Source organism: Suricata suricatta, chromosome 6, assembly GCF_006229205.1.
Source record: "Suricata suricatta isolate VVHF042 chromosome 6, meerkat_22Aug2017_6uvM2_HiC, whole genome shotgun sequence".
In the NCBI taxonomy this organism is placed as follows: Eukaryota; Metazoa; Chordata; class Mammalia; order Carnivora; family Herpestidae; genus Suricata; species Suricata suricatta.
In genome coordinates this window covers 39031081-39057551 of record NC_043705.1, presented here as the reverse complement: position 1 = coordinate 39057551, position 26471 = coordinate 39031081, and the positions used below count along the sequence as shown (strand labels likewise).

General features: G+C 40.3%; 1 protein-coding gene and 1 pseudogene across 4 annotated transcripts in view; both read left to right on the top strand.

Moving 5' to 3' along the window:
• Positions 1-26471, top strand: part of MIER3 (MIER family member 3) — a 122544-nt gene that overhangs the window by 12794 nt on the left and 83279 nt on the right. The window lies entirely within an intron of this gene.
• Positions 17574-18317, top strand: LOC115293997 (annotated as a pseudogene).

Here is a 26471-nt window from a genome sequence, read left to right as displayed (position 1 = left end):
TGAGATTTTTCATGATAAGATTTTGGGCAGAAAGTACAAGAAATAGATAAACACAGTGAAATGCTACCTATGCTTTTTAATTAACCCTAGGTGTTTAGATTTGGCATTAATTTATGAACTTTCATTTCTCTTTTATGTTTTATATAGCATATCTTGGTATTTTTACATTTAGTATATGTATTTTACTTTATTTTATTTTTTAATTTTTTAAATTTTTTTTTTTGAGACAGAGAGAGACAGAGCATAAGAAGGGGAGGGGCAGAGAGAGAAGGAGACACAGAACCAGAAGCAGGCTCCAGGCTCTGAGCTAACTGTCAGCACAGAGCCTGACGCGGGTTTCAAACCCACTAACATGAGATCTGACCTGAGCCGAAGTCGGAGGCTTAACCAACTGAGCCACCCAGGCGCCCCAGTATATGTATTTTAATACATCATAAATTTTATTTTGTCAATATGGTATAAAAGAAAGAAGCATATGTACATCCTGTTACTGTAGCTGCATCTATGATACTTCCTATACTAACATGATGTTTTCAATGAGATTTTTAGAAGGATACAGAATTATCTGACTTTTTCATAATTACTCTTTAGGTGCATATTACTAAGCAAGATATTTGATTTTGTAATTTTTTAAAGTTTATTTTATTTTTTATTTTTTTGTTTATTATTATTATTTTTAAAATTTATATCCAAGTTAGCTTATAGTACAATAATGATTTCAGGATTAGATTCCAATGATTCATCCCCTACATATAGCACCCAGTGCTCATCCCAACAAGTGTCTTCCTTCATGCCACTTGACCATTTAGCCAATCACCCCTCCCACACCCCCTCCAGCAACTCTCTATTTGTTCTCTGTATTTAAGAGTCTCTTATGTTTTGTTCCCTTCCTTGTTTTTATCTTATTTTTGCTCCCCTTCCCTTATGTTCACCTGTTTTGTATTTTAAATTCCTCATGACAATGACATCATAAGATATTTGTCTTTCTCTACCTGACTAATTTCACTTAGCATAATACCCTATAATTCTAGACAAGATTATAGTCTTTTTGATTGTCAGTAATACACACACACACATACACACACACACACACACACACACACAACATCTTCTTTATCCAATTATTCATCAATGGACATTTGGCTCTTTTCATACTCAATACTTTGGCTATTGTCAATAATGCTGTTATAAACAGTGGGGTGTATATGCCCCTTTGATAAGTTTATTTTATTTATTTTTAGAGAGAAAGAGAGAACATGTGAATGCATGCAATCATGTGCGTAAGGGGCAGATAGAGAGAAGGAGAGAGAGAATCCCAAGCAGTTTCTGTGCTGTCAGCACAGATCCTAATGCAGGGCTGGATCCCATGAACTGTGAGATCATGACCTGAGTCAAAATCAAGAGTCGGCCACTTAACTGACTGAGCCACCCAGGTGCCCCACAAATAAGATATTTTAAAAACATGGGAAATACAGAAATAACTATAGTTAGCAGTAATTTGGACATACTTCTTATCTATTTAAGTTGATGTTTTTTTAATTTACCATCTTATGATGGTTTATTTTTATTTTTTTATGTTTTACACAGAGAGAGGGCACAAGTGAGTGAGGGGCAGAAAGAGAGAGAGAGGGACAGAGAAGCAGGGCTCACCCAAAGCAGGGTTCATGTTCACTTGATGCAGGACTTGAACCCATGAACCGTGAGATAATTATCTGAGCCAAAGTCAGATGCTTAACTAATTGTGCCACCCGGGCACTCTTTTATTTTTTTTTTAAGGTATATATTTTTAATAAAAGGGGGAAAAGATTTGTTTTAAAGATACTAATACAAATTGTCTGTAGAGGAGAGGAGGACCAGGCACCAAAGCACTCAGAGACAGCAATGAGCGTTAAGTCTGAGTGAACACATGTGTACTGCACGGACCGTTGCGCACAACGCTAGCTTCCCTCACAGGTTCCCCTGAGAGGTTCCTTCCCTGAACCCCCACAGAGGGGAGCAGTCCAAGTGGTGCTCTTGCCCCAGCTGGCTGCAGTAAGTTGTTCCAGAGGGATTGAAGTGATTTTTCTGGACCAATCAAAATCTTGATCATGAGGAGTTTGGAAAGTTTCAAGAGGTAGCTGAACAGTTGGAAAATTGTAGTAGAAGCCAAACTTTCACAGAGAGGAGCAATATGTAGATGCCATGAGAGCATGGAAGCCTATGAGTAAGCCAAAGCCATCAATGGCCAGAAAGCATGAGCATGAGAAAAGATAGCTGGTAGTTGGGTGACAGGAGAAGGAAGAAACAAAAGTGCATCCGAGCTCTATTAGTATGTTTATTGCTTGCCAGGCAATGTCCTAAGTGTTTTACAGACACTAACTCACTTAATCCTCAGTTCAAGGTAGATAGTTTTATTATTCTCATTTTTAGAGATGAGGAAACTAAGGCAGAAAAGCAGCAAGTACTTTGGCAGTCTGGTTCCCGTGGCTCTGCTTTTAGCCACTGTACTGTGCTGCCTCATCAATTGGCCCAGAAGGAGAGGCAGGCAGCTTGTGTGCTGGGCCACAGAGGAATCAGGCCCAACTTTAAAACTGTTCCTGTTTTTCCCTCTTGAGGCCTCTTATGCAACCTGTCTTTTTTTTTTTTTTTTTAATGAAGTCTGGCTCTCTGCCTGAGAATCCTATCTTCTATCAAAAAAGACAGGGAAACAATCACCACCCAGAGACAAAGAGTTGAAACATAAGTAAGAGGGATTTCATCAGAAAGGGCCTTTAAGCCAAGTAAAGGTATTAGATCTTTTTCCCAAAAGCAAAGGACACCATTGAGATGTTGTAAGCAGGGAAGGTGAGGAGAGGATCATAATGAGACCCACATTTTAAAAATGATTATCCTGGCTGCCTGTGTGGAGGCGTGAGATAAGAGTGAGATGCATGGTGGAAGGCCAAATTGGTCTTGGATGAGAGTGATAGCCTGAGTTAGGGAGGTGGGCAGTGGGGATAAAGAGGTGTGGACAAGTCTGAGAGATACTTGAGTGAGTTCTTGAGTTCTCAAGATGAGGGAAGGAAAAGTCAACAATGATAACCAGGGAAACTGGGTAAATGTTGCCATTTATTGAAATAGAAAACAGTAGGAAAGAGTCCATCAGGTAGGACCCACTTCATAGGTGTGTGTCCTGTCTGACAGCTCAGAATGGCCCCATGATTTGCTTAATGCTCTGCTAATGCTGCTTCCAGTAATTGTTCAACAAGAAACTCCACACTCCAGTTTTGTACTTGGCCCCACAAAATATGTAGTTGGCTCAGCCATCAAGCCTTTGGGAATGCAGCACTGGAGCACAAAGAAGCAAAGGTTTGAGTAGTGTTCCCCAAAGTGTGTTTCCCAACTATGCTAATAGGTGCCATGTGTAGGGGGAATGAGGGTCCATAATATGGGGGCTGGGGTCAAGTAAATTGAGGAAATACTGGGTTAAACAAGGTTATATCATTTTTAAAGTACAGAATGTCCCAGAATTATCAGTATGCTAGATAACTATGGTATAATACAAAATATCTGGTCTTTGTCCCTGGTCCTGAGATCTTCAACGTTTGGCATTTCTTCAGTGGTAGGAGTATCTTGGTTATGCTAATGACATAATGTGGGGTGGGAGGGTACCTAGCTGGCCTCAGGACAGTTGAATGATCATCAGAAAGACCAAGCTTGTTATTAGGTTGGACATTTTAGGCATCTGACCTTCAAGGAGGGGATTGGGAGAGCTAGAGATAAATTTCAATCACATCACTAGTGATTTAACCAATCATGCTTATGTAATGAAACCCCAGTAAGGTCTGGGAGGCTCTCTAGAGCTTCCTGGTCAGTGAGTGCACGAATGTCCTGGAAGAAAATGTAGGAATAAATCTCCATGGATTTAGATTAGACAAAGCCTTCTGAGATGTAATACCAAATATGTGCAACAAAAGAAAACAACAAATTTCATTGGTCTAAATTGGATTTCATCCAAATGCAAAGCTTTTGTGCTGAAAATGATATCAAGAAAGTCAAAAGACAACACATAGAATGGGGAAAAATACTTGTGAATAATATATTTGGTAAGGAACTTGTTTCCAGAATTTATAAAGAACTCTTACAATTCAAATATTAGAAAGCAAATTACCCAATTTAAAAAAATGGGCAAAGTACTCATAATAGACATTTCTCTAAAGATGTACAAATGGCTGATGAGCATATGAAAAGATGCTAAACATCATTAGTCTTCAGAGAAGGATCCAATGAAAGCAGAGGAAAATCTGCACGAGAGGCTACAGTGGTTGAGGCAAAGTTTTGAGAGAACGAAGGAATTCAAGCACACAATTGGAAGATTAGCTTTTGGAAAATAGGCAGGATATTTCTTTAAGACAATAGGACAGTGCAATCCAGTACCCAGAAATGTTTTGCAGGTGATGAAAGAAAACCCGATGGAGTCCTCTTTCCATGGTTCCTACCGTCACAATAAATCATGAAGCAAGGTGTTCCGAAAGGAGTGAAAAGTTGAATATTTCATTTAGCTCTGAATAATAAAGATTTTTAATGAGTTCAAAAGTTTTAGTGGAATATATAGAATTCATTTTTTAAATTTCTAATTAAAAAGTTATATTGCCCCTTTATAGAAAATTTTAAGGCAGTTAAAGAAGAAAAAAATGCTGTGGTCTTATGACCCTAATATAACCACCATTAGCATTTTGATGGATTTTCTTCTGGCCTTTTTAATGCATTAAAAAAAATCTCAATGTACTCAAAGTGTACAAGTAATTAGTATTTTTAGCTTTTGGGTCTGGGCTTTCTTTTCTTCTGAGTCTCCCAACCCTTTCCTTCTGCCTTGCCGCCCCACGATGGCATCTAGCCTTAATAAAGCAGCCATTTTCAGGGGATGCATAAACTCGATATACTAATTTATCATAATTAAACAATAAGTCCCCACTGATTGGACTTCATTCCAACTTTCCAATATTACAGTAACTCCAGAAAAATATTTTTATGCCTAATATGGATTATTTTAGAATAAATTAACAAATAGAATTGCTTGGTCAGGAACTATAAATAATTTTATACCTTATGATATAGAGTGTTGGTTCAAGTACACACTTGGGAAACTATTTCACCTCAGCAATAATTAAAATATAAACAAGGTATCATATTTGGCCTACTGTCAGTTTGGCATACCAAATTAGCCTCCAAAATTAATAAATGAAAACATTTATATTAGTAAGTTGTTATTAAGTTTTTAAAAAGTTTTTTAATGTTTTTTATTTATTTTTGAGAGACAGTGGGAGCAGGGGAGGGTTAGAGAGAGAAGGAGATACAGAACCCAAAGCAGGCTCCAGGCTCCGAGCTAGCTGTCAGCACAGAGCCCGACAGGGGGCTCTGACCTATGAACTGTGAGATCACTGAGATCATGACCTGAGCCGAAACTGGACACTTAACCAACTGAGCCACCCAAGCGCCCCATTATAAATATAAAGTTTTTTATAAAGCAATCTGACACACATTCTGGCTTTAGCATGTTTCAAGGACATTGCCAAATTAGAGCACATTTAGCAACAATGTTCAAGATTTTCCCTTTTGAAGAGATGGTCTGCTCAAAATTTCAAAACTGAAAAATAAGGAAAATGAGCAGCCTTCAGTTGGGTATGATCATCATAAGTTCAGCAAATAAGACATTACATTAAAAAGTCTATGTTTTAATTACTCATCAAAACCAGTTAAAATGAGGAAGAAAAGTATTCTCATCAAATACACAACTTCAACAAAGAGATCAGGTTTCTGCAACTTTAAATATGTAACAAGTAGAGATTTCATTTATTGATTAAAAAATAAAAATATAGGTAGACTCCATTTGTACTCTTGTCCCCGGCTCTCCAGATGTCAGGGTTGGGCCTGTGGGATCAGTGAGGGTGTATTGAAAGAAAAATATTAATGGCAGGTCAACATTTCTGTGGGGGAGGGCCTGTTTTTTTTAGTTTTTCTAAGCTCTATTTTTGTAATTTTCATTTCCAAATCAAATATAGCAATATTCAAGGAACACAAACCTTAAATATATTTACAAAATTATAAATTAATATAAATTTCAAAAATAAAATATTTTAATGTATTTTATACATTATTTTATATATTTTACGTATAAAAATTATGGTTAATTTTATGTGTCAGCTTGGTTAGGCTATACCACTCAGGTATTAAATCACACTAATCTAGGTGTTGCTATAGAGGTACAGACACAGTTAATACTTACAATCAGTTAGCTTTAAAGTACAGATTATTCTCCACAGTGTGAGTGGGTCTCATCCATTTGATTGAAAGGTGTTTCTTTTTTTAAATGTTTGTTTATTTATTTTGAGAGAGAGAAAGAATCCCCAGCATGCTTCACCTGTCAGCACAGAAACTGACTTAGAGCTTGATCTCCCAAACCATGAAATCATGACCTGAGCTGAAATCAAGAGTCGGTAACTCAAACAGCTGAGCTACCCAGCCGCCCCAACTGAAAGACCTTCAGAGCAAAAAACTAAGTTTTCTAGGACAAGAAAAAATCCTGCCTCAAGAACACAGCCTCAGTTCCTGCCCTGGAGCATCCATCCTTGCAGATTTCTGACTTTCCAAACTCAATAATCACTTAAGGCAATTCCTTGTAATAAGTTTCCATCTCTGATCCTGACCAATACATTGTTTTAAAAGTAAGATAATTTTCCTTCTAAAATATTCAAGATTATTTATTAAAAGTAAAAGATCCAATATATACCATAATTCATTAATGTAAAAAATTTAGGGGCGCCTGGGTGACTCAGTCGGTTAAGCCTCCCACTTCGGCTCAGGTCATGATCTTACAGTTCATGGGTTTCCATCTGGCTCTGTGCTGACAGCCCGGAGCCTGGAGCCTGCTTCAGATTCTGTGTCTCCCTCTCTCTCTGCCCCTCCCTGCTCATGCTCTGTCTGTCTGTCTGTCTCTCTCAAAAATAAATTAAAAAATGTATACTCAAAGTATTCAAATAAAACTGTACTTTAGTTTTTGACAGTTTAATTAAATTCCTGCACTCAATGTTCATCTCATTCTCGTTTCATTCAGATCTATTGTGTCAGGGCCAGTTAGGAAAAGAGAAATCACACCAGTTGATTTCACAGCAAAAACTTAAGGAATTGGTCAAACAGGTATTCGAGGACTAGAACACTGAAAAAGGACCATGAAGGTGACATTGAAGATGGTAGAAGCTCCCATGCCTAGAGTTGGGAAAAGGAAGAAGAAACCAGAAGTTCTGAGGCGGGCACTGCAGATCTGGGTCGGACACTTTTGAACAGGGAGAGCTGCCTGGCTCGTGGGTGCTGTGATACTGGATCTGGGGCCACTCCAAAAAGCTGGGTACAAGCCAGGTGGCACGGTGAGCTGTAGGGGTGTTGTGGAGGTAATGTCGACAGGGACACCCAGCAAACAAAAAGGAGGTAGCCCCCGTTCTCTGGCCTCACAGCCTTCCCTAGCATTCCCTAGCATTCCCTATTAGCAGAAGGTAGAGATCCAGTAAACTGCCTTGGAGTGGAAGGTGATTTAGTATCTGAGAGACAATATAAATTTAAGAGTAGAACAATTTGTTTGATGTTGTAAGTGTTCCTCTGCCACCATATGCAACTGTTGGGAACACAACATCCATTTGTCAGTTCCTCCAGAACCATCAATTTTAGTATAGGTGTTGCTGAAGCAAGCACTCCTTCAGAACCATCAACTGGGACACTAAAGAAAAACAAGACTGCTGGGCCCTATTAGGAAATACTTCATCGTGGAAAGATCTGTTGCCTTTGTGCTTTCTGAGAAGAATTTGACAAGTTAACAAATTTATCTTTTTCTAACCTAAGCACTTCTGCTTCTCAAATCCACCCTGCACTCCAAAAAGGTTTTGGCCTCCCATATCGGCAGTGGAATAACCCACAAAATTTTGTGGCATTTTGACACAGTTGCCTTTTATTTTGAGGATGTGGGACAAGCCATGTGAATAAGGATTCCCCCGCCGCCGTCTGCCTAGGAGCAGACGTTTAGGGTTAAAAGTTGCGCTGTGCTAAAGCTGATGGGAGGATCCCAAGTGGCTGCCATGCTCTCTGATATTTGTGTGTGTGTGTGTGTGTGTGTGTGTGTGTGTTATGCGGTGTCTCTGGTGTGCAGGGCAAGTGTAGAGCATCAGGCCCAGGGCAGAGGTTCTTCTTGTCTGGATCTAAAAGGAGCGCTGCTCAAGTGTACCCTGGCAGCGTGGTAGAATTAATGGCACATAGGGAGGAATTTGGCCAATGAAAGATGGGAACCTATGAATAAATATTTCCGTTTTTCCCCGTTACTCTCCCAGCATGATGCTGAGGTGCCATTTATGTGACTTCTAGGGGCACAATCTCATGGTTTTGAGTTATCACTTATTGGAGGCCATCTTGCTAGATCTTCTTTTTGTTGGTTCTTTCTCCTTCCCTGCCTCAATGACTTTGAGGCTCACTTCTACTCCCTGGGACTAAATTCCCTAGTAAAGCACCCAGGCATATACCAGTGACTTCAGACTTTTTTCTGGGAACCTAAGCTAAAACATTGTCAATACTTGTACCATGAGAGGCATTGTTGGAGAGTATTGTATTCTGATAAAGAAGAGTGAGATTAGTTCTCTAAGGCAGAGATCTAGGTCTAGGTTGATGCCTTCACTTCAAGGATGGTACAAATGCAGGCTGGCCTGAATAAGGAGTGTCTCCTATTTGTGCCTCAGGAGTCCTCTTCATCACACTCACCTGGCCTTGCTGTTGGAGGTTATAGCATATCAATTCCTGCATCTGGAGTCCCAATCAGTTGGATGCAGATATAAGGAACCAATGTAGCAGAAGCTTTCATAGCAGCTGGGCAGTGTCCAGCAACTCCAAAATTTAGGGGTTTTATTAAATTGTGTTGGAGAATGGAGAGCTTGCACTATTATTAACATTTTTTTGAATGCTTTTGTACAAGTAGAGAAATTCATCGTTGTTTTCCAAGAAAAATGATTTTCTTATCATTAAATTTCAAGTACAGAGAACCAAGTTAATCACTTAATGTGTGGCACACTGATACTGTTGGTTCCAAGATGCCTTTTAGACATTAAGCTTTAGCCTTCTTCTTCTTCTTTTTTAAATGTTTTATTTTAGAGATATTGGGGGAAGAGGGACAGATAGAGAGAATCATAAGCAAGCTCTGCACTGACCATTGAGCCTGATCCTGGGCTTGATACCATGACCCTGGGATCATGACCCAAGCCAAAATTACGAGTCAGATGCTCAACCAATTGAGCCACTCAGGGACCTCATAGTCTTCTTTTAAATGTCATTAAAAAATTTTTTTTAAGTTTTATTTATTTTTGAGAGACAGAGAGAGACAGAGCATTAATGGGAGAGGAGCAGAGAGAAAGGGAGACACAGAATCTGAAGCAGGCTCCAGACTCTGAACTGTCAGCACAGAGCCCAACACGGGGCTGGAACCCATGGACCGTGAGATCATGACTTGAGCTGAAATCAGTTGCTTAACCAACTGAGCCACCCAGGCCCCCCTTAAATGTCATTAAAAAAAACCTTTTTAAATTTACCAGTTTTTATGCTTTCATTTCTAAGTATTAAAGTAATTTCTTTTAATTATAGAAAATTTAGGAAGTTTAATAAAATGAAAAATATCCATAACCCCACACCCAAACAGTACCATTGTTAACATTTTGATAATTCCTTCTAGACCTGTCTCTATGCATTTTATGTTTTAGGATATATTTTGTATATACTTTTAATTTTTCTATCAGCTTTTTAGTCAAGGTTATACCATGATCATTTTGCAACACCATTAAAACTTTTTGTGAGGGGCACCTGGGTGGTTCAGTTGGTAAAGCATCCAACTTTGGTTCAGATCATGATCTCATGGTTCATGAGTTCGAGCCCCACACCAGGTTCTGTGCTGACAGCTCAGAGCCTGCTTAGGATTCTCTCCTTCTCTGCCTGCCTCTCCCCTGCTCTCTCTCTTTCAAAGTAAATAAATAAACATTAAAAGAGAGAGAGAGAGAGAGAGAGAGAGAGAGAGAGAGAGAGCGCCTCTATTCCATCTTCTTGAATATGATCTGGTCTTGTGATTTACTTTGGCCACTAAAATGTAGCTGAACTAACATGCCAGTTCTCAGTTCGGGATTCACACTTGCTTTTAGTACCATGGGAGGCACTATGTGATCAAGCCCTGGTTGGTTTCCTTAGAACGAAAGACCAGGAAAAGCAGAGATGAGCTGTCCCAGCTGAGGCTATCCTAGACCAGCCAGAGTCAGCCACTAGGCTGCTGACCAGAGACGCATGACAAAGCTTGAGTCCAGAAGACCTGCCCCAATGAACCCAGCCCAAATTGTCATCCTGCAACTACATGAACTAAAGAAATGGTTATTTTCAGCCACTACGTTTTAGAATGGTTTGTTAGGCAGCAAAAGTTGACAATACAATATTTCCAGACTTCTTTTTCTTTTTTTCAATTTAATTTATTTTATTAAACAAAATTTTTAAGCATGCTCATGCTGAGCATGAGCAGGGGAGGGGTAGAGAGAAGATACAGAACCCGTAGCAGGCTCCTGGCTCTGAGCTGTCAGCACAGAGACCAACAATGGGGCTTGAACTCATGAACCATGAGATCATAACCTGAGTTGAAGTTGGACACTACCGAGCCACTCACGTGCTTCTCCAGACCTATTTTCCATATTTCTCACAAGAATATATTTTCTAAAAAACAAACTAAGATTGGGACACCTGAGTGGCTCAGTTGGTTAAGCATCTGACTTCTGCTCAGATCATGAACTCACCGTTTGTGGGTTCAAGCCCTGCATCAGGCTCTGTGCTGACAGCTAGCTCAGAGCCTGGAGCCTGTCTTCAGATTCTGTATCTCCCTCTCTCTCTTACCCTCCCCTGCTTGCTCTGTCTCTCAAAAATAAATTAAAAAATTTTTTAAAAACTAAGGTATTACTCTATGTATTATTTTATAAGCTGCTTTATTTTTAGCATAAAATAGTATATAGTATATATGGTATTTATAGCATATATATGATCTATACATATATAGCTATTTGTGGCATATGTAACAATCACATAATATATAGCATAATATAATAATATAGCATGTATTAAATAACTGTGCTAATAAATATTTATATAATTATGCTTAATGGTTGTTTAATATTAGTAATGCTATGTTCATTTAATATTATGATATATTGATACCATAATTTATTTCCCTAGTTCCCCATTGGTGGAAACTTAATTTTTCTACTATAAAAAAAGCCCTCAGGGGTACCTGGGTGGTTCAGTTGGTTAAGCATCTGACTCTTGATCTCAGCTCAGGTCATGATCTAATGGTTTGTGAGTTTGAACCCCATGATGGGCTCTGCACTGATACCACAGAACATGCTTGGGATTCTCTGTCTCCCTCTCTTGCTGCCCCTCTCCCGTTCTGTGTCTTTCTCTCAAAATAAATAATCTTAAAAAAATCTTTAAAAAATCCCTCAGTAACATCCTGTAGTTATATTTTTGCAAATTTGTACTACTATTTCCTTGGATTAAATGTTTTAGAAATACAATTGTTCAGTCAAAGGCCATGTACATAGTTAACAATATTTGATACATGTTGTAAACTGTCCTCCAGAAAGGTGACACCACATTGCCAATTTTGTTCTTTATTGTCTCCATTACAAATTTCAGTTCTGCTGTTTCAGAGTCATTTCACCTACCTCCCTTTTCTTTTCGTTCCATTATCTTTCCAACTCCATCCATCCTGTGCTTTTCTGAATCTGTCTCAAAAAGGTCAGTTACTTTACCTTCTTTTGAGGAGGTAAAATTTCCCAAACTTTCCACTTCCTCCTGCCCACCCCCCCACCCCCGATTCCTACAGATTATCTGAGTCTGAGGATGTTGCCCCTTCTCATGTTTTTGGTCTTTTTCCACAGGCTTCATTTTATTATTTGTTGATTATTCTATGTATTCTCTGGAGAAGCACGATTCATTCAGTGATCTCACTTGGGTATGTCTTTTGCCTTCATGCTGCCCTCTCTTCACTTGGGGGATGGTAGGGTCCACGAATCAGATCTACAGAGAATGGCTCATGGATGAACACCACTCCTGGCCCAGTTCAAGTAGCCTTCCACCAAATGTCTCTGCGGGAAGGTGGCAGAATCTTCTATAGCTATTTGTTTGCCCTCTCCCCCTCTGGACAGATGTGGTTCTTAAAAGATTACCATCTCAAGCACACATTTGTCAAAGGCTCCTGCTCCCTCTCTGTTCCCACTTCTAAGATTCTCCTTGAATGGCAGTCACATCACAGCTATGCTGAGCTTTCTATCTAATGGCTCTCTAGCTACTAATTAGATCATCATATAAAAACATTTGCACTGGGGAGTCTTGGTGACTCAGTCTGTTAAATACCCGACTTTGGCTCAGGTCATGATCTCACGGTTTGTGAGTTTGAGCCTTGCATGGGGCTTGCTGATGTCAGTGCACAGACTGCTTTGGATCCTCTGTCTCCCTCTCTCTCTGCCCCTCCCCTGCTCATACACTCCCACACTCACTTTCTCTCTCTCTCAAAAATAAATTTTTAAAAAAGTGCCTTAAAAAGAGACAGGAATGATATGCCTCTCTGTGTATCCCAGGAGGGTTCAGAGTGTCTGCTGTCATTTGACATCCCATTTGTGCCTGCCCTTCAGCATCACTCCACATTCTAAGCATGGTCACTAACTGACCAAGTGGTCAGCACTACCTGCAGTCCTCCAGACCACCTCCTTACCTGACTCCAGACAAATCAGGTGTTCTTGTCCTTGAACTTCAGGGGAAACAGGCATGGAGGGACATGGTGATTCATCTGCTTAATTGGTGGGCATCTGTGGTTCCCTGGCTTCTCCTCCAGTGCTTTTTACCTTGGCATTATGCTGCCAGTTTGCCCATCCCCTGAGATTAGTTAGGTTGTGGTAGAAGGTCAGTTTAGAGGAGTCATTCAAACATTTAAACTGCCTTGCTGCTGCTTAGAACGTGCCCTGAAAGCAGGCTTCCCTGCTGAGCATTTGAGGTGTGGTGCTGAATGAAACTGTACACCACCGAGCCCGCCTGCAAAGCCCTATGTCATGTGTTTACCATTTGGGCTCCATAAGTCTTAATCCACTTCATCCTCAATACCAGCTTAGTCAGTAGGAAGTGTTTCTAATAATAGCAGCAGATGAGCATACACAATACCTGTCATCTTGAAGGTGCTTTAGGAGAGTATGCGCAGGTGCTTCTGTGTTTGTCTGGTCATAGCTTTAACCTTGCATCTGGAACTTCATGTGCATGATGATGTAGACAGAAATATTTAGTAACTGGGAAGTCATGCGGTTGTACGTAAGAGATCCAGTAGAGAATTTAACTAGGCCCAGCTAACCCCATTAGACACATCACCTGCCATGAACTTGCATTTCTAGGAGAATGGAGACCAGCCTTTACTAAGCTTGCTTTAAGAATCTTTTGGTTTCCATGGAGTTTAAAACTATAATAGTCTAGCAGGTGCAGAGGGAAGCCAACTGTGAAAGGGTTAATAGGTCAGGCAACCTAAGGGCTAATATTAGAAACTCAGAAAGTCATCATTTGTTGGACTTACAGAAATGGAAGCTTGTAGGAAAAAGGAAGAAGGAGAGAAAGAGAGACAGCGAGACAGAAAATATCTCATTGTTTGCCTTTCAGGAAAAGGGCCATTGAAAGTATTGATTGAAGAGATCCTGAGGCCAGTGGGTTCCCAGGGGGAGAGGAGAGTAAATAAGACAATTCACTGACAAAAAAAATGCAGTTGAACTGCTATGCGATCCATGAGGGCTGGGAGGCGCTTTAGCCCTCCTCATTCTGCAGATGAGATGTGGTTCTTTGCCCAGAGCCCCCTTCAAGTATGAAAGGCTGAGACAGAAGCAGTGGGGTCTGCAGAAGAAGGATAATGACAGGGAGAGAGGAAGAGGGAATCTGAGATGAACCAGTTGCTTCAAGCTCCTGAAACAGAAATATACATGACATATTAAAAATATAAACATATTCAATATTTAAACATCTGTGACCCTTCCAGGCAAAAATTTTCATTCCATGATTTTATTCCATGAATAAATCCACTTTTCATTTGTTTTGATAAATAAAATTTTATTCATGGACTCAAGTCTATTTAGAAACCTTTTCCTATTTTACAGTCTCCTTGGTTTAAAGACTTATGTAAAGTCTGTTCTCTGCAGCAACTTCTCATTTTGATCTCTACACTATGACAATTCAGTTGCTAGTCAATCACAGAAAGAGGAAAAATCTTTTGACAAGGGGCCTAAAGGTAGAAAGCCATTGTAACACTTAATCTACAAGTCATACTTCTGGAGGGGAATATACATGGCATCAAAAGAATTGCAGTTTATGGGATGGTTTCGGGTTTCACTTCCTTCTTCAGCCATAATTTTAGAGGAGTGCCACGCTAAGTCATAAAACCAGAATTACACACTACAGTGTACTCACAGGCTTGGCTATGATTACAGGCGTTTCTGGAGTGACTAAATATTTTCATTGACTTTAAGTAGCTAAATTGTGTATTTCTTTTTTTTTCTTCATATTTATATTATGGAAATTTTTAAACATCAGAAAAGTTGAAGGAATACTTCAGTGAACACCCATTTACCTTCTTTATAGATTTAGGAACAGTTAATATTTTGCTATATTTGTTCTTTCTTTCTCTGAACATTATATATATTTATACCCCTTGAAATTAAGTTGTAGTTATGACATTTTACTCCTAAATATCTCACCAGGCTTGACACTTGTCATGCTATTAGAAAGTGAGAATTTTTGAACAGGTAAAGTCAAGTTTTGTTTAGAAAAGGTAGGCAAGGGGCAGGTCATGATCTTACGGTTTGTGAGTTTGAGCTCCAAATCAGGCTCTGTGCTGACAGCTTGGAGCCTAGAGCCTGCTTCAGATTTTGTTTCTCCTTCTCTCTTTGCCCTTGCTCTGCTCAAGCTCTGTCTCTCTCTCTCTCTCTCTCTCAAAAATAAATAAACACTAAAAAAAAATTAAAAAAAAAGAAAAGGTGGGCAAGATGAATTGTCAGCATAGCTTCTTCTGGTAATGGAGGTTTCTAGCACTTAGCTAATTCTCACATTGATTTTCTGATATATGGTGCCATTTTATGAAGCATGCATAATAAATTCCATCTTGGTAGTTCTTGTTTCAATAATTTCAAAAGAGACAAAGCAAATCCATTTTAATTCTGTACTTTAATGTCCATTTTCTTCATTTTTCACTTCAAAAACATCTTTGTTACAATGTTCTCTTATACACTCTAGAAGACAGAACTTTTATATTTTATAATGTATATTTGAGTCTGCTAAGGAGAGAGTGAAAATCTCTTTAAGAGATCTCTTTAGCAGAAGTTAAAGATCTCTTTTAAGTTAAGATCTCTCATTATTTTTCCTGTGACTCAAATCATCTTCCAAGGTGGAAGGTGTTAAACATCACAATAATACTTGCTGGTGATTGTAAGACATGACTGCATGCTACATCATAATAATGGTTATCTTCTCCAGAAAAATAATTCTGTTCTTTGAATGTACTCATAAATATGCAAAACGGACTAATAGCCAGCTGTTTTAGGTTAAAAAAAAAAAGTTAGGCTTAATAACAAGCACCCAGGAGCCTGGGTCTGCAGTGTGCGTCTTGCTACAGTTCATTTGGACAATCCACTCCAGGGGTTCTCAAAGTTCAGGGTGCCTGAGGATGACTGAATGCCTATGAAAATGCATCTTCCTTGGGGCGCCTGGGTGGCTCAGTCAGTTAAGTGTCTGACTCTTGCTTTCGGCTCAGGTTATGATCTTGCAGTTTGCAGGATCAAATCTGTCGTTGGCTTCCCGCTGACAGTGCAGAACCTGCTTGGGATTCTCTCCTTCTCTTTCTGCCCCTCCCCCCTCTCAAAAAATAAATAAATGGGGGCCCCTGGGCGGCTCAGTCAGGTAAGCCTCCAACTCTTGATTTCGGCTTATGTCTGATCTCACAGTTTATGAGTTAGAGCCCCATTATCAGGCTCTCTGCTGTCAGCACAGAGCTTGATTAGGATTCTCTCTCCTTCTCTCTACCCCTCCCTTGCCTAGTGCATGTGCTCTTTCTCTCTCCCTCTCTCTTTTGTTTTTAATGTTTTTTATTTATTTTTGAGAGACAGAGAGAGGCAGCGCGAGCTGGGGAGGGTCAGAGAGAGAGGGAACAGGCTCCCTCTCTCAGGCAGAGAGCCTGAAACAGGCTCCAGGCTCTGAGCTAGCTGTCAGCACAGAGCCCGACTGGGGCTCGAACCCACCAACCATGAGATCATGACCTGATCTGAAGTCGGCTGCTTAACCAACTGAGCCACCCAGGTGCCCCTCTCTCCCTCTCTAAATAAATAAATAGGGGTGCCTGGGTGGCTCAGTTGATTAAGTGTCAGACTTCAGCTCATGTCATGATCTCACGGTTCCTTAATTTCAGCCGCACATCTGGCTCTGGGCTGACAATACAGAGCCTACTTGGGATTCTTTCTCTTCCTCTCTGCTCCTCCCCGATTTGTGCTTTCTCTCTCTCTCTCAAAATAAATATATAAACTTAAAAAATTAAAATCATCATTAATTAATTAATTAACATAAAACAAAAATGAAATGCTGATTCATTGTTCCTGACCTTAGAGGCTCCGATTTGGCAGATCAGGAGTGGAGCCCCGACATTTTCATTCTGTTCGGTTCCCTACATGATTATGATGCAGACCATGATGGAACATGCTTTGACTTATACTGTTACCAGCACCTAAGATGCCAAGAGGGTGGGTCATTGCTAAGCCTGTTCCATTATGTATGAGTTTGTCTTTGCTGGTTGACCAGCACTACTGGTCTCCATTGCATCCAAGATCAGTCACTGCTCAGAAGGAACAAAGGACTGGTATGCTGTAACTAATAATCACTGTGTGAGCTGACTCTGGAAAGGCTACTTTGGTCTTCTGTCAACTCTGAAACAAACTTATATGACAGACACCAGCCCAGTAGTATTTAAACAAAATTCTGTGTGTTTGTCATGTATGTATGTGTATGCATGTGTATGGGCACTGCTACGAGGCTCAAAATTAGTCTGATTTAGCTCTGCTACAGTGTGACACATGCACTCATCAAAATCGCTGTGCTATGTACAGTAGTGAAAAAAATGAAACAGCTTATGGGAAAAGATGAGATCAGGGAGACAACACTCCAGAACTTCATTGATAACATATTAAAGAAAAAGGTATAAAGCCTGGATGGCTCAGTCGGTTAAGTGTCTGGCTTCAGCTCAGGTCATGATCTCATGGTAGGTGGGTTCAAGCCCGGTGTCAGGCTCTGTGCTGACAGCTCAGAGCCTGGAGCCTGTTTCAGATTCTGTGTCTCCCACTCTCTCTGACACTCCCCTGCTCACATTGTCTCTTTCTGTCTCTCAAAAATAAAAACATGAAAAAAAAATTTTTTTTAAGGTATAGGAACCTAACAAAAATGCTTGCACAGTGTTAAATGGTCAAAAAAATTCATCAGTAGCCTCATAACTAATGACACTCATAGGCAGCCAAAACAGAGGATGTAGAAAGGAGAAAAAGAAGGCTCCTGCTGTGCCAGAAACCATTAAGAAAAAGTATTGCAGAGCTGAAGATCAAGTTGAGGAATTTGCTCAAAAGATACTTCTCAAGGCAAGGAGGAAGCTTGTCTATGAAAAAGCCAAGCACCAGAAGAGGGGAGATTGGCAGATGTACAGAAGTAAGACTCAAATTGTGAGCATGGGGCAAGAAAGGCAAACAACTTCTATGTAATGTGGAACCCACATGGGCATTTGTTTTCAGGATCAGAGGTATCAGTGATGTGAGCCCAAAGATCCAAAAGGTGTTGATACTTCTTCATCTTTGTCAATTCTTCAGTGGCACCTTTGTTAAGCTCAGCAAGGCTCCAGTTAATAAGCTGAGGATGGTGGAGCCATATACTGTGTGGGGTACCCAAACCCGAGATCTGTAAACAAACCATGATTGTGGCAAAATCAACAAAAAGTCAATTGTCCTGACAGATAACACCTTGATTCCTCAAACTCTTGGGGAAAAAGGGCATCATCCACATAGAGGGTCTTATTCATGAGATCTGTCCTGTTGGAAAATACTTCAGAGAGGCAAACAACTTCCTGCAGCCCTTCAGATTATCTTCTCCATGAGGTAGAATGAGGAAAAAGATCACGGATATTGTAGAAGGTGAAGATGGTGACCAACAGGAAAGACCAGGTCAACAGACTTGCTGGAAGGATGAACTAAGGTGCTCCCATGATTATTTTATAATCTGTTCAGTTAATAAATGGTGACCACTTCCAAATTAGAAAAAAAGGGAATACTCATAAATAATGAAATAAACATGGCACTTTATCTTAAAAAGGCTTCAAATTTGAGGACATGGGTGTTGAAAGGGTTGTAGCTCGTGACTCACTGTAAAGTGGTAAGAAGGAAGATTATGTAAAGTAAGAGGAAAAAATGTAACACTAGACATGGATTGAGGACAGCCTAACACATGCAGCGCACGGAGATAGTTGGTAGATTGTTGACGGTTTTGTGTGCATGAGCATATGCATTTTGGGTATCCCAAGCCGATGGGTTCAGATGAGCACAGTTTTTTGCTTTCATCCAGTGTTTCTCACTCATAAGACCTCACTTCATACAGGCAAGGGTAAATGCACACCATACTCATATTGATTCTGAACATATCAATCACCTTGCACCAGATGTGTGTTCTCAAGGCAAGCATTATTACAGAACTGACTCTGCCTGTTAGGAGTTCACATCAGAAATAATAGTTTCAAGTTGTCCAAACTCTGACAGTAGCAAGGAGGTCATTAGTAGCATACAGGGCCTGATGTCTGCCTAAGAGGTTTTGGGAACTCAAAAAGTATGAAGGTCGAGGTAGTGGTGTTCCCTTCTACCTTCTGGGCTGTCCACATGGTCATGAAAGATATCTTACAGCTGTTATCTCGGAGTCTCACAGGTGTTATCTTTTTCCATATTTTCATGGACTAACCTAGATTAACAATTATGCAAGGGTTTATAATATCTAGGTATAGGAAAAACCCCACAACATTAGAATAGGTTTCAGCGGACTCACATTTTATGTTTAGTATTGCAAGCTATCTGACTCAAAGTAAGGCCCTTAATTTCTCTTGGACTCATTTTCCAGTGTTTCCATAAACATTTTCTTTAGTTTTCTTTCTTTCTCAAAGTTCCTTCCTGGCTTCAATATCTTTGAACTCTGAGGCCTTCTATGTTGATTAAATGTAGAGAAAATGAACACTTTTTGACCTCTACAAAACTTACCACGTGACTCAGCAATCTTCTTGATCTGTTCATCAGGTGATGGACATTTAGGCTCTTTCCATGATTTGTCCATTGTTGACAGTGCTGCTATGAACATTGGAGCACATGTGCCCCTATGTGTCAGCACTTCTGTATCCCTTGGATAAATCCCTAGCAGTGCTATTGCTGGGTCATAGGGGAGTTCTACTGATAGTTTTATGAGGAACCTCCACACTGTTTTTCCAGAGCGGCTGCACCAGTTTGCATTCCCACCAACAATGTAGGAGGGTGCCCATCTCTCCACACCCTCGCCAGCATCTACAGTCTCTTGATTTGTTCATTTTAGCCTCTCTGATTGGCATGACATGGTATCTCAGTGTGGTTTTGATTTGTATTTCCCTGATGATGAGTGATGCTGAGCATCATTTCATGTGCCTGTAGGCCATCTGGATGTCCTCTTTGGAGAAGTGTCTGCTCATGTCTTCTGCCCATTTCTTCACTGGATTATTCATTCTTCGGGTGTGCAGTTTTGTGAGTTCCTTATAGATTTTGGATCCTAGCCCTTTAACTGATATGTCATTTGCAACTATCTTTTCCCATTCCGTCAGTTGCCTATTAATTTTCTTGATTGTTTCCTTTGCAGTGCAGAAGCTTTTTATCTTGATGAGGTCCCAATAGTTCATTTTTGCTTTTATTTCCCTTGCCTTTGCGGATGTGTCGAGTAGGAAATTGATGCGGTTGAGGTCAAGGAGGCTGTTTCCTGCTTTCTCCTCGAGGGTTTTGATGGTTTCCTGTTTCACATTCAGGTCCTTCATCCATTTTGAGTTAATTTTTGTGTATGGTGTAAGAAAGTAGTCTAGTTTCATTCTTCTGCATGTTGCTGTCCAGTTCTCCCAGCACCACCTGCTAAAGAGGCAGTCTTTTTTCCATTGGATACTCTTTCCTGCTTTGTCAAAAATTAATTGACCGTACATTTGTGGGCGCAGATCTGAGTTCTTTATTCTATTCCATTGGTCTATGTGTCTGTTTTTGCGCCAATACCGTACTGTCTTGATGATGACAGCTTTGTAGTAGAGGCTAAAGTCTGAGATTGTGATGCCTCCCATTTTGGTTTTCTTCTTCAATATTACTTTGGCTATTCAGGGTCTTTTGTGGTTCCATACAAATTTTAGGATAGCTTGATCTAGCTTTGAGAAGAATGCTGGTGCAATTTTGATGGGGATTGCATTGAATGTGTAGATTGCTTTGGGTAGTAATGACATTTTCACAATGTTTATTCTTCCAATCCGTGAGCGCAGAATGTTTTGCCATTTCTTGGTGTCTTCTTCAATTTCTTTCATAAGTTTTCTATAGTTTTCATCATATAGGTCTTTTACATCCTTGGTTAGGTTACTCCTAGGTATTTTATGGTTTTCCATGCAATTGTGAATGAGATCAATTTCTAGCTTTCTCTTTCTGTTGCTTCATTATTGGTGTATAGGAATGCAACCGACTTCTATACATTGATTTTATACCCTGCAACTGAACTGAATTCATGAATCAGTCCTAGAAGGCTTCTGGTGGAGTTGATCGGGTTTTCCATGTAGAGTATCATGTCATCTGCGAAAAGTGAAAGTTTGACTTCTTCTTTGCCAATTCTGATGCCTTTTATTTCCTTTTGTTGCTTGATTGCTGATGCTAGGACTTCCAACACTATGTTAAACAACAGTGGTGAGAGTGGGCACCCTTTTCGTGTTCCTGATCTCCGGGGGAAAGCTCTCAATGTTTCCCCATTGAGGACGATATTAGCTGTGGGCTTTTCATAAATTGCTTTTATAATGTTTAAGTAAGTTCCTTCCATTCCAACTTTCTCAAGGGTTTTTATTAAGAACGGGTGCTGTATTTTGTCAAATGCTTTTACTGCGTCTATCGAGGATCATATGGTTTTTATCTTTTCTTTTGTTAATGTGATGGGTCACATTGATGGATTTGCAAATATTGAACCAGCCCTGTAATCCAGGAATGAATCCCACTTGATCATGATGGATAATTCTTTTTATGTGCTGTTGAATTTGATTTGCTAGTATCTTGTTGAGTATTTTTGCATCTGCATTAAGGTTATTGGTCTGTAGTTCTCTTTTTTTGCTGGGTCTCTGGTTTGGGTATCAAGGTGATTCTGGCTTCATAGAACAAGTTTGGAAGTTTCCCTACTATGTCTATTTTTTGGAATAGTTTGAGAAGAATGGGTATTAACTCTGCTTTAAATGTCTGGTAGAATTCCCCTGGGAAGCCACCTGGCCCTGGGCTCTTTTTTTTTCTTTAACGTTTTATTTATTTTTGATGCAGAGAGAGACAGAACATGAGAGGGGGAGGAGCAGAGAGAGATGGAGACACAGAACCCGAAACAGGCTCCAGGCTCTGAGCTAGCTGTCAGCACAGAGCCTGATGTGGGACTTGAACCCACAAACGTGAGATCTGACCTGAGCTGAAGTCGGAGGCTTAACCGACTGAGCCACCCAGGCGCCCCCTGGGCTCTTATTCATTGGGAGATTTTTGATAACAGATTCAATTTCTTCACTGGTTATCAGTCTATTCATGCATTCTATCTCTTCTCGTTTGAATTTTTGGTAGTGTATGTATGTTTATGAATTTGTCCATTTCTTTTAAGTTGTCCAGTTTGTTGGCATTTAATATGAAAAAATTTTTCATAGTAATCTCTAATGATTGTTACATTTCTAAGGGATTTGTTGTAATAGATCCATTTACATTTATGATTTTGTCTATTTGGGTGCTCTCTCTTTTCTTTCTAAGGAGCCTGGTGAGAGGTTTATCAATTTTGTTTATTTTTTCGAGAAACAAACTCTTGGTTTCATTGATCTGCTCAACTATTTTCTTGGATTCTTTATTGTTTGTTTCTGCCCTGATCTTTATTATTTCTTTTCTTCTGCTGGGCTTGGGGTGCTCTTGCTGCTCCTCTTCTAGTTCCATTAGGTGCTCTCTTAGATTTTGAATTTGCGCTTTTTCTAGTTTGTTGAAATAGGCCTGACTTGCAGTACACTTTCCTCTTAGGACTGCCTTTGCTGCGTCCCAGAGATTTTGGATTGTTGTATTTTCATTTTCATTTGTTTCCATATATTTTTTAATTTCTTCTCTAATTGCCTGGTTAGCCAATCATTCTTTAGTAGGGTGGGGTTTTTTTGTTTTGTTTTGTTTGTTTTTTAAGTAGTTTATTGTCAAATTAGTTTCCATACAACACCCAGTGCTCTTCCCCACAAATGCCTTCCTCCATCACCACCACCTCTTTTACCCCCTCTCACTTCAACCCTCAGTTCATTTTCAGTATTCAATAGTCTCTTCAAGTTTTGTGTTCCTCTCTCTCCCCAACTCTCTTTCCCTCTTCCCCTCCCCCTGGTCCTCCATTCGGTTTCTCCTGTTCTCCTGTTAGACCTATGAGTGCAAACATATGGTATCTGTCCTTCTCTGCCTGACTTATTTCGCTTAGCATGACATCCTTGAGGTCCATCCCCTTTGCTACAAATGGCCATATTTCATTCTTTCTCATTGCCATGTAATGCTCCATTGTGTATATAAACCACATCTTCTTGATCCACTCATCAGGTGATAGACATTTAGGCTCTTTCCATGTTTTGGCTATTGTTGACAGTGCTGCTATGAACATTGGGGTACATGTGCTCCTATGCATCAGCATTTCTGTATCCCTTGGGTAAATCCCTAGAAGTGCTATTGCTGGGTCATAATGAAGTTCTATGGATAGTTTTTTGAGGAACCTCCACACTGTTTTCCAGAGCGGCTGCACCAGATGGAATTGATATATATATTTAGAACTCTGTTTACATTCCCACCAACAGTGTAGGAGGGTGCCCATCTCTCCACACCCTCGCCAGCATCTATAGTCTCTTTATTTGGTCATTTTAGCCACTCTGACTAGTGTGAGGTGGTATCTCAGTGTGGTTTTGATTTGTGTTTCCCTGATGATGGGTGATGTTGAGCAGTAGGGTGGTTTTTAACATTGATACTTTTGGAGGTTTTTCAGACTTTTTCCTGGTTTTATAGCATTGTGATCTGAAAGTGTGCTTGGTATAGTCTCAATTCGTTTATATTTATGGAGGGCTGCTTTACTCCCCAGTATGTGATCTATCTTGGAGAATGTGCCATGTGCATTCGAAAAGAAGGTGAAGTTTTTAACCTCAGGATACAGAGTTCTAAATATATATATATCAATTCCATCTGTTCCAATGTGTCATTCAGGTCCATTGTTTCTTTAATGATTTTTTGTCTGGTTGATCTATCCATTGTTGTCAGTGGAGTATTAAAGTCCCCTGCAATTAGCACATTCTTATCAATAAGGTTGTTTCTTTCTGTGATTAATTGTTTTATGTATTTGGGTGCTCCTGATTTGGCACATAGATGTTTATAATTGTTAGCACTTCCTGATGGAGAGATCCTGTAATTATTATATAATGTCCTTCTTCATCTTTTGTTACTGCCTTTACTTTAAAGTCCAGTTTGTCTGATATAAGTATGGCTACTCAGCTTTCTTTTGGTGTCCAGTCACTTGATAGACATTTCTCCATCCCTTTACTTTCAGCCTGAAGGTATCTTAGGTCTAAAATGAGTCTCTTGTAGACAGCAAATAGATGGATTTTGTTTATTTATGCATTCTGCTACACTGTGTCATTTGGTTGGAGCATTTAGTCCATTTATATTCAGTGTTATTATTGAAAAATGTGGGTTTAGGTTCTTTGTGTTCTCCCTAGAATTCGTGTTTATAGTGGTGTCTCTGGCACCTTGTATTCTTTGCAACATTTCCCTCATAGAGTCCCTTTTAGGATTTCTTGTAGGTTTGGTTTGGCGGTGATGAATTCTCTCAATTTTGCTTATTTAGGAACACCTTTATCTCTCCTTCTATTTTGAATGACAGGCTTGCTGGATAAAGGATTCTTGGCTGCATGTTTTTTTCTGTTCATCACATTGAAGATTTCCTGCCATTCCTTCCCAGCCTGCCAAGTTTCATTAGATAGGTCTGTAACCACTCTGATAGGTTTCCCTTTGTATGTTAGGGCCCTTTTATCCCTAGCTACTTTCAGAATTCTCTCTTTATATTTTGCCAGTTTCACTATGATATGTCGTGCCAAAGGTGAATTCAAATTACGTCTTAAGGGGGTTCTTTGTGCCTCTTGAACTTGAATGTCTATTTCTTTCCCCAGATTTGGGAAATTCTGTTATAATTTGGTCTAGTATCCCTTCAGGACCTTTCTCTCTGTCTTCCTCTTCAGTTATTCCTATGATACAGATGTTGTTCCATTTGATTGTATCACTCAGGTCTCGAATTCTCCTTTCCTGCTCCTGTCTCTCTCTTTTTTTTCAGCTTCCTCTTTTGCTATAACTATATCTTCTAATTCGCCTATTCTTCTCTCTGCCTCTTCAATCTGTGAGGTGGCCACCTCCATTTTATTATTCACCTCATTTATAACCCTTTTTAACTCATCACACCTATTTTGAAAGTCCCTAGTCATTGTATCAATAGCTTATCTGATGGTTTTTTTCAAGCCCAGACAGTTGTTCTAAATTCTTGTTCAGTTATGTGGCTTAGATCTGTTTTGAGCAGTTTTGTGGCTGTGACTTCTTCCTGGAGTTTCTTTATGGGAGAGTTCATTCATTTTGTCATTTTGGCCAGCTTTCTGTCTCTTGTCAGTTTTAAAAGCTCATTGTGCACTGAGTACCTGTTAGTACTGCTCTGTTAAAGAAGGCTATTGACTGCCCAGGGTCTGTCATTTCAGTAAATGTTCTTTTAATGGTGTCTCTCAGTTTCTCTTGTTGTGCCTTTGATTATTTTATTTCCCTACTCAGTGATATTTGGGACTCTTCCTCATGTGTACTTTGGCTTGTCTCTGGGGGTAGCCCTGAAAAGGAAAACATACAGACAAACACACAGGGAACAAAAGCACGCAAATGCACAGACAAATCAAACAAAGAAACAAATTCAAAGGGGGAAAGGAAGAAAAGAAAAGGAAGGGAGAGGAAAGAGAAGAAAAAATAAAGCGGGACAGAGACAACAAAGGACAGTGGACAGTCTAAAAGTGTATAACTAGTCCAGGGGAGAGATAAGGATGAGATAAGGGAAAATATATCTGGATGGCAAGAGGGGAAAAAAAAAGAGGGAGAAAGAAAAAAAGAAAAAAAGTAAAAATTAAAAAAAATTAAAAGTGAAAAAGTTAATAATAATAAAAAGTAAGTACAAAAAAAGCAGCTTCCCCTCATGGATAGGCATGGTTTGGTGTAGGCAGGTCTCGGGGCGGCAGGGGGGGCCTGCTCCCGGAGGCCCCACCTTGGTGGATGCAGAGAGTAGAATGGCAGTGCCCTAAGCTCTGCTGGAACTGAAAGCTGAAGTCACTCTTAGGAGTTTGGTCTCCTTGTGCCCTGGCTGAGCCAAGCTGTATTTTCCAGGCCTGCCTTGCTTCAAAATCCTAGTCCATGCAATTTTATGCTACCACAGATCACATGTACTTGCTTTGACCTCTGGCTTCTTAGGTGGGATCTCGTAGGAGGAGGGAGCAACTTCTCTTGGTGCTGGCTGGGATTCCTGCTGCCACTGCCTGAGGCAAGGTGTGCTGCCGGAAATGAGGTGCACGCTCCTGCAGTGCAGCGGAAGTGTGTGCCCCGCACAGCTGCCAGCTGCCACTGCCTTCTCCCCGCTGGGAATGCGTTGGCGTGGGGGCTGTTTTTCCCTGGTGGCACCTGGGATTCAGGATTTGCATGGCCAATGCCAGAGGTGAGATGTGCTGTGGAAACGAGGTGCGTGCTCCCGGAGCCGCCGCCCCCAACTCCCTGCCGGATGGCGCAGGGGTGGGGCTGTTTTTTCTTTGTGCCACCCATGTTAGGGATTTGTGCTGCCCAGTGGTTATATAAGGAGTGAGAGTTTTTCTCTCAGTGCCGGTTTAAACGTTCTTTATCTCTTCTCTAGAGACAGTAGTATGAGCCTGTTCCGTTTCTCTTTCTCTTCCGTCTCTCAGGGGCTCCGCCCACTTTCCCTGTGTTGGGCTGGGGCTCCCACCTCTGCTGCCCTTCTCAGGCTGGCCCGTTTTCCAATCTCCCCAGTTCTCACTCACTCACTCAGGTATCTTTGAG